Genomic DNA, 9,585 nt, shown 5'->3' with positions numbered 1-9,585 from the left:
CCCTCCAAAAATCCGCTTGAGTGCCGACTTCATCGATGCAAACTTTAAGTCGGGGCACGCCGTTAGTGCTAGTTGTCTGTCTTTTTCATCGAGGCAGGCCGTGTCTAACAGCTTGAAGGCTAACACCGCATCTGGAAGCGCCATGTTGTACCTTTTGATTCCCTCCACAATTCACATCTGAATACCTGCTCCCACTGCGCATGCGTATATGTCCTAGTGTCCGTTGCCGTAAAGGAAACTATAGAGAACTGTCGTAAAGTGTACAATAGAGAGCAACACAAGTTAACAGTTATGTCATCAGCCAATCCCTGATTGGCCGTCGGACAACACCGACATACGACCGACATACACAGCCGATTACAGTACTTGCGCTCTCTGCTTGCGCAAGTAATAAATAAATCTCCTGATCGACATTCAACACTCTTTAAACAGGCCTGCCACTGACTGTGCCAGGGAGATGACCAGAGTGTAGACGAGAGAGAGTCACTCTCGTCTCCACTCTGGTCAGGTGCACCTGTGCTCCATGTGGTCAGATGTCATCTAGTAGTCTATAACTGCATAGTCCACTCCAGGACTATAACGAAGAAAGGAGGCTGTTCCACGGAATACAACACGTGGGCACCACTTACATCTGGGCACCATATTGTTTGGATGACTGGGCACTTGGGCATGTGGGCACTTGAACGGCAACACTGGATGTGTCAAACTCTTCACTGTTGTGTTGCCCTCTGTCTGGTGTCATCACCTTGTCTCTGGTGCCTGTTTGGAATACGTTTGGGAGGGAGGGACATATATGTCTATGGGGAGGGACACCTATAAGCAAAGAAAGAAAGAAAGGATTAGAATCAGCATTACAAGAAAACGACTGAGGAGAAATGAGGAAGGAGAAATCGCATCCACAGCCTCGGGAAATACAGTGCCAAGACAACAGTCCGTCAAATTGCCTAAACTGACCATGGAGAAGTTCACTGGAGATGTGAGTCAATGGCAAAGCTTTTGGAGTCAATTTGAGACAGCAAAAACACGAGTCTCAGTAAGTCTGATAAATTCACATATTTAAAGTCATTCTTAAGTGGCACAGCGGCTATGTAGTCGCGGGATTGGCTTTATCAGACCAGAATTATGACAATGCCATTAAAATGCTTACCAGTCGTTTTGGGCGCAAATATCTAATAATGAATGCCCACAAAACTGTTAAATCTGACTCCAGTTAAAAGGGCAACAGATGTGATTGCATTACGCAAACTGTATATAAATATATATTTATGTACATATATGTACATAAATAATGCAATATAATAATAATAATATAATAGCAACAATTGTATTTACACATACACAGCAATGTTTGGGAACCAGTGGCCTATTATATGTAAATTACACAATCTATTTAATTACACAATCTATTTTACACCCCAGAGAATTACGTGCAGGAAAGTGAAGGCTCGTTTGAGAAATATTAAGAACAATCAAAGCATTGATGTCCATTTATTGGAAACACCCACGTTGAGCTCTTCTATGAACCCCATTTTCCCTCACTGTATATTGTATCTTTTCCCTTTTTTGCTTCCCATTATGATGAATTACTGTTCTGTTCTTTAGCTACATAGAAATGTCTATTTGTATGACTCTAAATGTTTGTATGTCTTTAAATGTTTTGATGAATTGAACAATGTGGACCCTGTTGTAAACAAGTGTAATGCTTAATTGGGTCGTCCACTCACAGTTGACAGTCTTTGTATTGAGTTTGTGCTTAAAATGTACTGTAAATTCTACAAACTGTTAATAAATATTTCAATCAAAAAAAAAAAAAAAAAAAAGGCCAAACGGAAAGATAAGGAGGGACTTGGAAGCAAAACTGCAAAAGGAATGCCCATAGCAGATGTACCCATCATAGGGATGGATGCAGTGGAATTAGGAGTCCTAATTGGCGGAGACCAATATTGGAATATGGTCACAGGAAAAATGGAGAGACTGAATGAAGGACTATAGTTGCACTGGAAAGTGTATTTGGATCATTGGATGGCTGGTGCAAGGAGATGTCACCACGCTAAATATCATAACTGCAGTTGTGGACATTGAAGTGATGCACATCAGCGTCGGAGAGGAACAGGTTCAGATCAGTTAACTTTTGGGAAATCACGCACGCACGCACACACACACACACACACACACACACACACACACACACACACACACACACACACACACACACACACACACACACACACACACACACACACACACACACACACACACGCAATCTCCTGATCGACATTCGACAATCTTTAAACAGGTCTGACTGCGCCAGAGAGGAAGGGAGACTAATCGATCCCAGGTCCACAGATAGGGTGCAGAGTAGACACACGGCAGTTAAAATGTCTTTCAACAGATTACTATTGTCTAGAGCTGTATGGACGAGCAGAGGTAAGATTACTTGTTTAGAATATAGTATTTTTACCACGTCACAATTTGTCTCGAGCGTTTTATATCATTGTGCCGTGAAATCCCTGCTGTTGATGACGTCTGCCTGCTGCTCTGACCTTAGCTTAGCATAGCATCATCATTACCCAATTGTTGTCGAAGAATTTATTTTGGCATGGTTGGTTAATTTGTAATAATGCTATTACTATTAGGGCTGTTGTGACCCAGCCAGCTTACCTACAGCAGGCAAGACTTTTCATTTCAAGCTGTTTGTTTGTTTTGTTTGTTCCCATTCTAAATGAATGGGAACCAGATAACATTTATTTTAGCCTTGGATCTAGCCCAAACATTTAGAATCTCGTAGAGGGTTTTTTTCGATTCTGACGAATCTCTCTACGAGAGTCTAAAACACAACCCCCCCCTTTACCGTCGAAAGTTGAACGTTTGTGCCTCAAAATCACTCTTACCTTGTACAAATGCAAAATCTAAGCTGCTTTTAATGTTGCCCCACTTGTTTGTGAGGTGTACGGATTCAGATTAAATACGGAACATGCTTATTTTTCAATAAAAAAGCTATTTTAATCCACTCTGTTTCTGAATCCTCCATTGTAAATGCGGTAAACGGCGCAACAGAATATTGCCCGCGCCCCTAGCGGCCAGGGTTCTCTTGCGCATTTACAATGGAGAGAAAAGCAAGATGGCCGCCAGATTCCGAGACAGAGTGGATTAAAATAGCTTTTTTATTGAAAAATAAGCATGTTCCGTGTTTAATCTGAATCCGTACACCTCACAAACAAGTGGGGCAACATTAAAAGCAGCTTAGATTTTGCATTTGTACAAGGTAAGAGTGATTTTGAGGCACAAACGTTCAACTTTCGACGGTAAAGGGGGGGGTTGTGTTTTAGACTCTCGTAGAGAGATTCGTCAGAATCGAAAAAAACCCTCTACGAGATTCTAAATGTTTGGGCTACCTTGGATCTAGCCCTCCAAGCAGAACCCAAATGCTACTGAAGTTTCTGACATTTGTTCGACCCAGTGCATTGGGTCCTGTTCCTCGTCGTCCATGCCACCTGATTAAAACATTTACTGGCTAATGTTTACATGTTAAAACGCCTCCCCGCGGTCTTTGACGATATTCTTCAGTATGAGGCTTTCTGAATATGTAAAGTATAAGTACACATACATACCTTTGCGAATATCTCCTGTGGCGCGGAAGCCGTTAAGTATTTTTAATATATGTTTGCCCGATTTGGAAGCTTGGATTCTTCTTGTTTATTGACACCTCATTGTACCGCCTATCTGGCTAGCTAGTGGCGCTATAGCTATGACACAGCAGATCAGAGGCAGGGACGTAGCCTCACAAGCCAACCGCACACCGGGAGGCGGTACAATAAACGGTAAACAAACAAGAAGAAATAAAGCGACCAAATCGGTCAAACAAAGATTAAAAATACTTAACGGCTTCCGCGCCACAGGAGATATTCGCACCGGGATGTATAGCTACTTAAAGTTACCGAATTCAGAATAACTCAAGGAAAATAATGGCGTCACATGCCGCGGGGCCTATTTTAGAGAGAATCTCCACATCCGCATTTAGGAATTTCCATACGAAAATACAGTAGCGAGCAGGGACCCAACGTAAAACTCAACAAAATATCAAAAAAGTTTTACGTAGGGTCCCGAAAGGGGCTACCTTGGATCAAGACTATCTGAGTCTAACTTTTAACTTTCGTATGATATGCAAACATCAAAACTGATAAAGTACCAAGGCTAACTCTCAGAGTTACACTTAGCCGCAATTTGCAATTTTAGATTTTTAAATAATGGGATGAATCTAGTTGCAATACCCTCCATTTAGCCTGGCTAATAAGCCAGACCGAATCAGCCGAGCCAGACTACCATTGACTCCCCAGTGTCCCCGACCCCCCTCATCCAATTTGCTTTTGCGATCTGCTTGTATTAAACAACGTTAAACTCACCAACATTGCAGCTCTATTCCAAACTTGAATTATCCTCTTTCTATCTGCCAAGCTTTTGTTTCATAAAAATCCACCGTAGTAGACATGTTATATGAGCTACTTTCTGTACAGAAATTCTCTGCATGTGATTCTTTTTCTAAGTATTGGAGTTTGGAAGCACTTGGAAGCAAGTAGTATTAGCAATAGAATACATGTTCTGTAATATTGCTTACATTGTAAAGTGATCAGAAGCATCTTCCATTAAACCCAGATGTTCTTGGATATTTCATAAAAGCATAATCAATCCTCAAGCTGCAATTTCTTTCAACTGGTTGGCTGTATGTAGAACAGCAGGGACCTGGGTTTAAAATGAACACACGTTGTTGTTGTTGAACACTCCTGACTTTCAAAACTTATTCAAATGGTGGAGAGACGAGAGTGCAAGACGTGCATGCGCAAAATACTTCATGCATTCTTCTCTTTGCATTTTGCAGTTGGAACCAGGTCTGCGTTCACAGCCTCCAAGACAGACGTTAACAACCCTAATTGGCTGCGAGTGGGCCTGACCTTTGGGGCATCTGCTGTTCTCTGGGGCCTGGTAATCTCACCCACATGATCACAACAATACAGAAAGCAGTGCACCAAACTATAGAGCCCTTGGGGAAGTTGGAGCGTTTTCGATTAATGATGGGAACGCTGACAGCCAATTGAAATCCATCACAATTTACACAGGGTTGTAAATTGTAATAGTTGAAAGAACCTTATCGTTTGTCAATGGATGTTAACATAATTATCGTTATGGTTCTCATTCTTGGTGTAGACTGCCCATAACTACTTAAACCCTACAGTATATACTTAATTGACTGGAGTCCCTCAAGGGTCTACTCTGGAATGAAGAGGGTTTCACCAAGCCGCAATCGAGTCTCTACAATAGAGCAGCTCGGGCAGTTGGAGCCTTTTGTTTAATTAACAAAGGGAAAAGATAGAAACGTTGTCATGACCTGACAGAGTGCCTTCTTAGGCCCCCACCTTTTTTTTACCAAATATCTTTCATCGAAAATAGCCACTATAAGCTACGCTAGTGTCTCTAATTATCAAGGAAGTCGCTGTATGCAGTATGTCCTATTGATTGAAAACAGATGAATGTCTGCCATGAGTTTCATGTTGTCTTTTAATAAATTAATATAAACGTATAAATTCATACATTTAATATACTGGGTGATGCAGTGTTTCTGGACCTGATGGACACATTTGGCTGCTATTAAACCACATTTATACTCCAATGTACAGTATGATGCGTTACTTGCCAAAAAGAACAGATCTACAAACTGTCAACCGATTGCATCTGCAATTAATTATAACTAAAGCTTTATTCCTACTATTATTCAATTGTTCTAAGGCTAAAGTGTACACTAGGGCTGCAAATAAGCCATTCTTTTCTTAGCAATTATATATATATATTGTAAATTTGCTATTTTTGAAAATGGATTATTCTATTAAAATCATCCAAATGATAATGATCTACAGTAATGATAATTAACAATAATACGTACTTGTGTCAATGGAGGTGAGAGTTCACTGAAGGTAAAATTTCATTCATTGTTTTTCTTCGGTTTTTTTTTCTTCCATTTGTTCCATATCCATAGCTCTTCAAGCAGCACAGCACAGACGTACATGAGTACAAAGTCAGGAATGGACTTGAGTGAAACCCCAACACCACTGTGTGAGTTTGACTGACAGCTTAAAGGTTTCAATCCTTTATGTGCTTATCACTGTAAAATCACGTGTTCATTTAAAGGTGCAGTAATTGATCTTTGTTGTTAGAATAAGGGTTAAATTTGTAGCTCTATATTCTGGTAATCCAGTAATTGTTGCTACAGAGTGTTTACTCTGTAAAAAGAGTCTCCCTGTCTCTCCAGCTCTTTAATAAACAGGGGGAAAAAATTCAGTTGGGGATACCAATTGTATCTATTCAGGGGAGAGAACTCATACAGGATACATGATAAACAAGTTAAATTAGAAGTGTTGACACTAAGAAATTAGCAGACAAAATTGGAAATGGAATATTATAAAAGTGAAGCTGTTAAAGAGATGGAGAGACCCTTCATACTGAACAAACACTATAGTAATGTAGACACTACCTTTTCACTCTGAGAGTGTACTAATCAGGCGGATTCAGGCCTGGAATTTCATCATTTTAGGGAGGGCACAAAGGCCAAATGCCAGGGCAGGACGGCCATACAAGGTTTTAGTCCATAATCTAAGGAGTATTAAAATTGTAATATTTAGACTTTCTGCAGTGAAATAAAGAAATGCCCATGCTCACCCAGTCACCCCTGCACCAATCAGAGTTACTGGATTGGTTTAAAGATGGGTAGTTAAGAATTCAGAATCTCAAAGAATACCAGTGAAGCTGTGGCCACAGGGCATGCAATTATTTAAAGATGGGTAGTTAAGAATTCAGAATCTAAAAAAAAAAGACACTAGTGAAGCTGTGGCCACAGGGCATGCAATTGTTTTGAGGGGCCTCCCTGAAAATCATGCCCTGGTACTAATGTACATAAATGTGTACACTATTTTTTCCCCCCCTTTTTTTCACTGTAGGTTTTTGTAATGATAAAGAGTTTGTTGTTTAAAACTATAACACTATAATTAAGATTAAACACTTAATTATAACAAACGACTGATCAGTGTCATATTAAGAAGGTTGCATGAACAATACTATGAGCAATCGCATCTCAATCTAACTGGTATAGACAACTGACACTAGAGGTCAGTATAGTACCACTCACTTTTACTCTTCAAGCAGGCGACTAGATCTTCTAGAATAGGGGCTCCCTATTTGACAGAATGAATCCTTCAATGAAACACACCTTTCAACTCCTTTAACCACAACATTGGAAGATTTTCAGATTTCCACGTCTGAAGAATCAGTTTCCTGGCTAACAGAGTAGATGGTAAAATGGCTTCATATTTATTTCTATCCTCACCCGGCACCACCACAATACAAAGTGTGCTAATGGGGCGCGGGGAAATGCCTTGTAAAGGTTTTGACTTACTTGACTTAAACCTCTTTACCCCGTCGAGGGGCATAGGGCGTCCACCAGAGCTCTCCATCTCTCTCTTCTGGGCCTGCGCTTTTGCTTCCTGCCAGCTCATTCCAATGTCCTTTAGATCCTGGAGAGTGGAACGTCTCCAGGTGTTTCTTGGCCTACCCTGTTTCCTCTTCCCCTGTGGATTGTAGTCCAGGGCCTGCCTTGTGATGTTTTCTGTGTCCTTTCTAAGGGTGTGGCCTATCCAGTTCCACTTTCTAGTCTACGTTTGATGGTGCTATCTATACTGTCCTGTAAAGGCTTTAGCAAGGAAATAATAATAATAAATTTTATTTATAATGCGCCTTTCAGGGAACTCAAGGTCGCCGTACAACAAGTTAAAAACAGTTAATACAATACACAGTTAAAAGCAAAAACAGAAAATATGGTACAGCTTGCAGAACAAAACAGAGGTCTGCCATAACCCATAAGCCTGCCGAAACAGGTGGGCTTTTAGGTGCATTTGAAATCTGGTGATTGAGTTTTGAGGGGAAGAGCGGCTGAAAGCTCTTGACCCCATGGTGGACAGATTGGCTGGAAGGACTTTCAGAGTGATGGAGGAGGCAGGTGGGAATATTGACGTGAATAAGGTCGGACAGGTATGGGGGGCGTGGTTATGGATGGCCTTGAATGTATAAGGATTTTATAGTCAATACTGCAGTTTTTGATGGGAAGCCAGTGGAGTTGCTGTAAAACAGGGGTGATGTGACAGGGGTTCTGGTGATGATGCATGCTGCAGCGTTCTGGACCAGTTGGAGCTTATGGAGGAGTTTGTGGGGAAGACCAAAAAGAAGGGAATTGCTATAATCCAAGTGGGAGGTGACGAGAGAGTGAACCAGAATTGCGGCACTGTTGGGAGTGAGTGAGCCGGGGGTGGAGACGGTTGATATTTCTGAGGTGGAAGTAGGCAGATGGTGGTGTTGATGTGGGTGTGACTGTGGAATGATAGTGCTGTTGAGGAGAGGACGACACCCAAATCAAATAGATGAACTGAATCAAGGAATGGCATGTTTTCTTATTTTTGAGGGGCACACACAGGTTTAATGTTTGTCTTTAGTTCAAAGTTTGTTTAGTAAACGCATTGACAATGTACGTCATAATGTGTTGTTTACGTCATATTGTCATATTGTTAAAGTGATTGTGACATTATGTTTTGGTAATTCTTAATTGGTTTGGCTTATTTTTTTTGGTTTTCTGAGCTCAATTGCACCCAAAAAACATGAACTTTTAACATTCAGTAAATTTTCTGTGGTCTGGGGTTTTCTGGCTCAAACAAGTGCTCTGATTTCCCTGCTGTTTGTGATGTCACAGCTTGCAAATCCCATATGTCATTGTCAATGGGATTTGCCAGCAGATGTCACTGATTTGCCTGTTTTCATTGCAGCTCAAAAGGATTCCAAACCCCAGAGAATTCCAGACCACAGAAAATCCACTGAATGTTCAAAGTTCAGGTTTTTTTGGGTGTAATTGAGGTCATGAAACCTAAATAAATTAATGTCATGAAACCTTTAATGGCGTTTAATGTTTGTGTTGGCACCGTTTGTTTTACATCACCTAATCAACATGAGTTAGACTTTAATATATTAGTGCCCCTCACTTCACACAGGTGTGATTTTTATTCTGTGAGGAACAACTTTTTATTGAATGTCTTTTCCTTTACAGGGAGGGAATCCATCTTACCTGAAGGATGCATCGGATTGTTTCTGTTTTCAATGAGTCTTGAACCCTCGCATAACACCTAATTCTGTATATATAATAAAGATGTTATTGTGTATTATATAGGTTTTGCAGTGTGATGTTATTTCAATCCCATAATTCCACTGTTATTATGATTTTAAGGTTGTATTTTTACATACTGTGCTTTACATTGAAAAACTATTACGTTAAAAATAAAACCTGTTTCCCTGGCCATTTCATGAATGATCCATCATTTAATTTATTAGTTTAAATATCATGGATCACAACCTAAAATAATAACAGGTGACAAACTGAAAATAAAACTTTATTTTCAGTTTGTCACCTGTTCAGTCATTATTTGAGGTTGTTTGGTTTACAGTACTGTCACAACCCCCCCCCCCCCCCCCCCCCCCCCTAAACAGGTGATTCACACG

General features: G+C 40.5%; 1 long non-coding RNA gene across 1 annotated transcript; it reads left to right on the top strand.

Annotated features, from left to right (window-relative positions):
• The first annotated feature begins 2,267 nt into the window (after nt 1-2,267).
• On the top strand, nt 2,268-9,253 carry LOC310873064. The gene is made up of 4 exons (XR_014570450.1): nt 2,268-2,427; nt 4,877-4,980; nt 6,029-6,105; nt 9,137-9,253. It is a non-coding gene; the product is annotated as an uncharacterized lncRNA (long non-coding RNA).
• The last annotated feature ends 332 nt before the right edge of the window (nt 9,254-9,585 follow it).

The sequence above is a fragment of the Protomyctophum parallelum genome (assembly GCF_964188405.1).
Source record: "Protomyctophum parallelum genome assembly, chromosome: 16".
Lineage (NCBI taxonomy): Eukaryota > Metazoa > Chordata > Actinopteri > Myctophiformes > Myctophidae > Protomyctophum > Protomyctophum parallelum.
The sequence above is the reverse complement of the archived record's forward strand: the minus strand, read 5'-3'. Positions and strand labels throughout refer to the sequence as shown.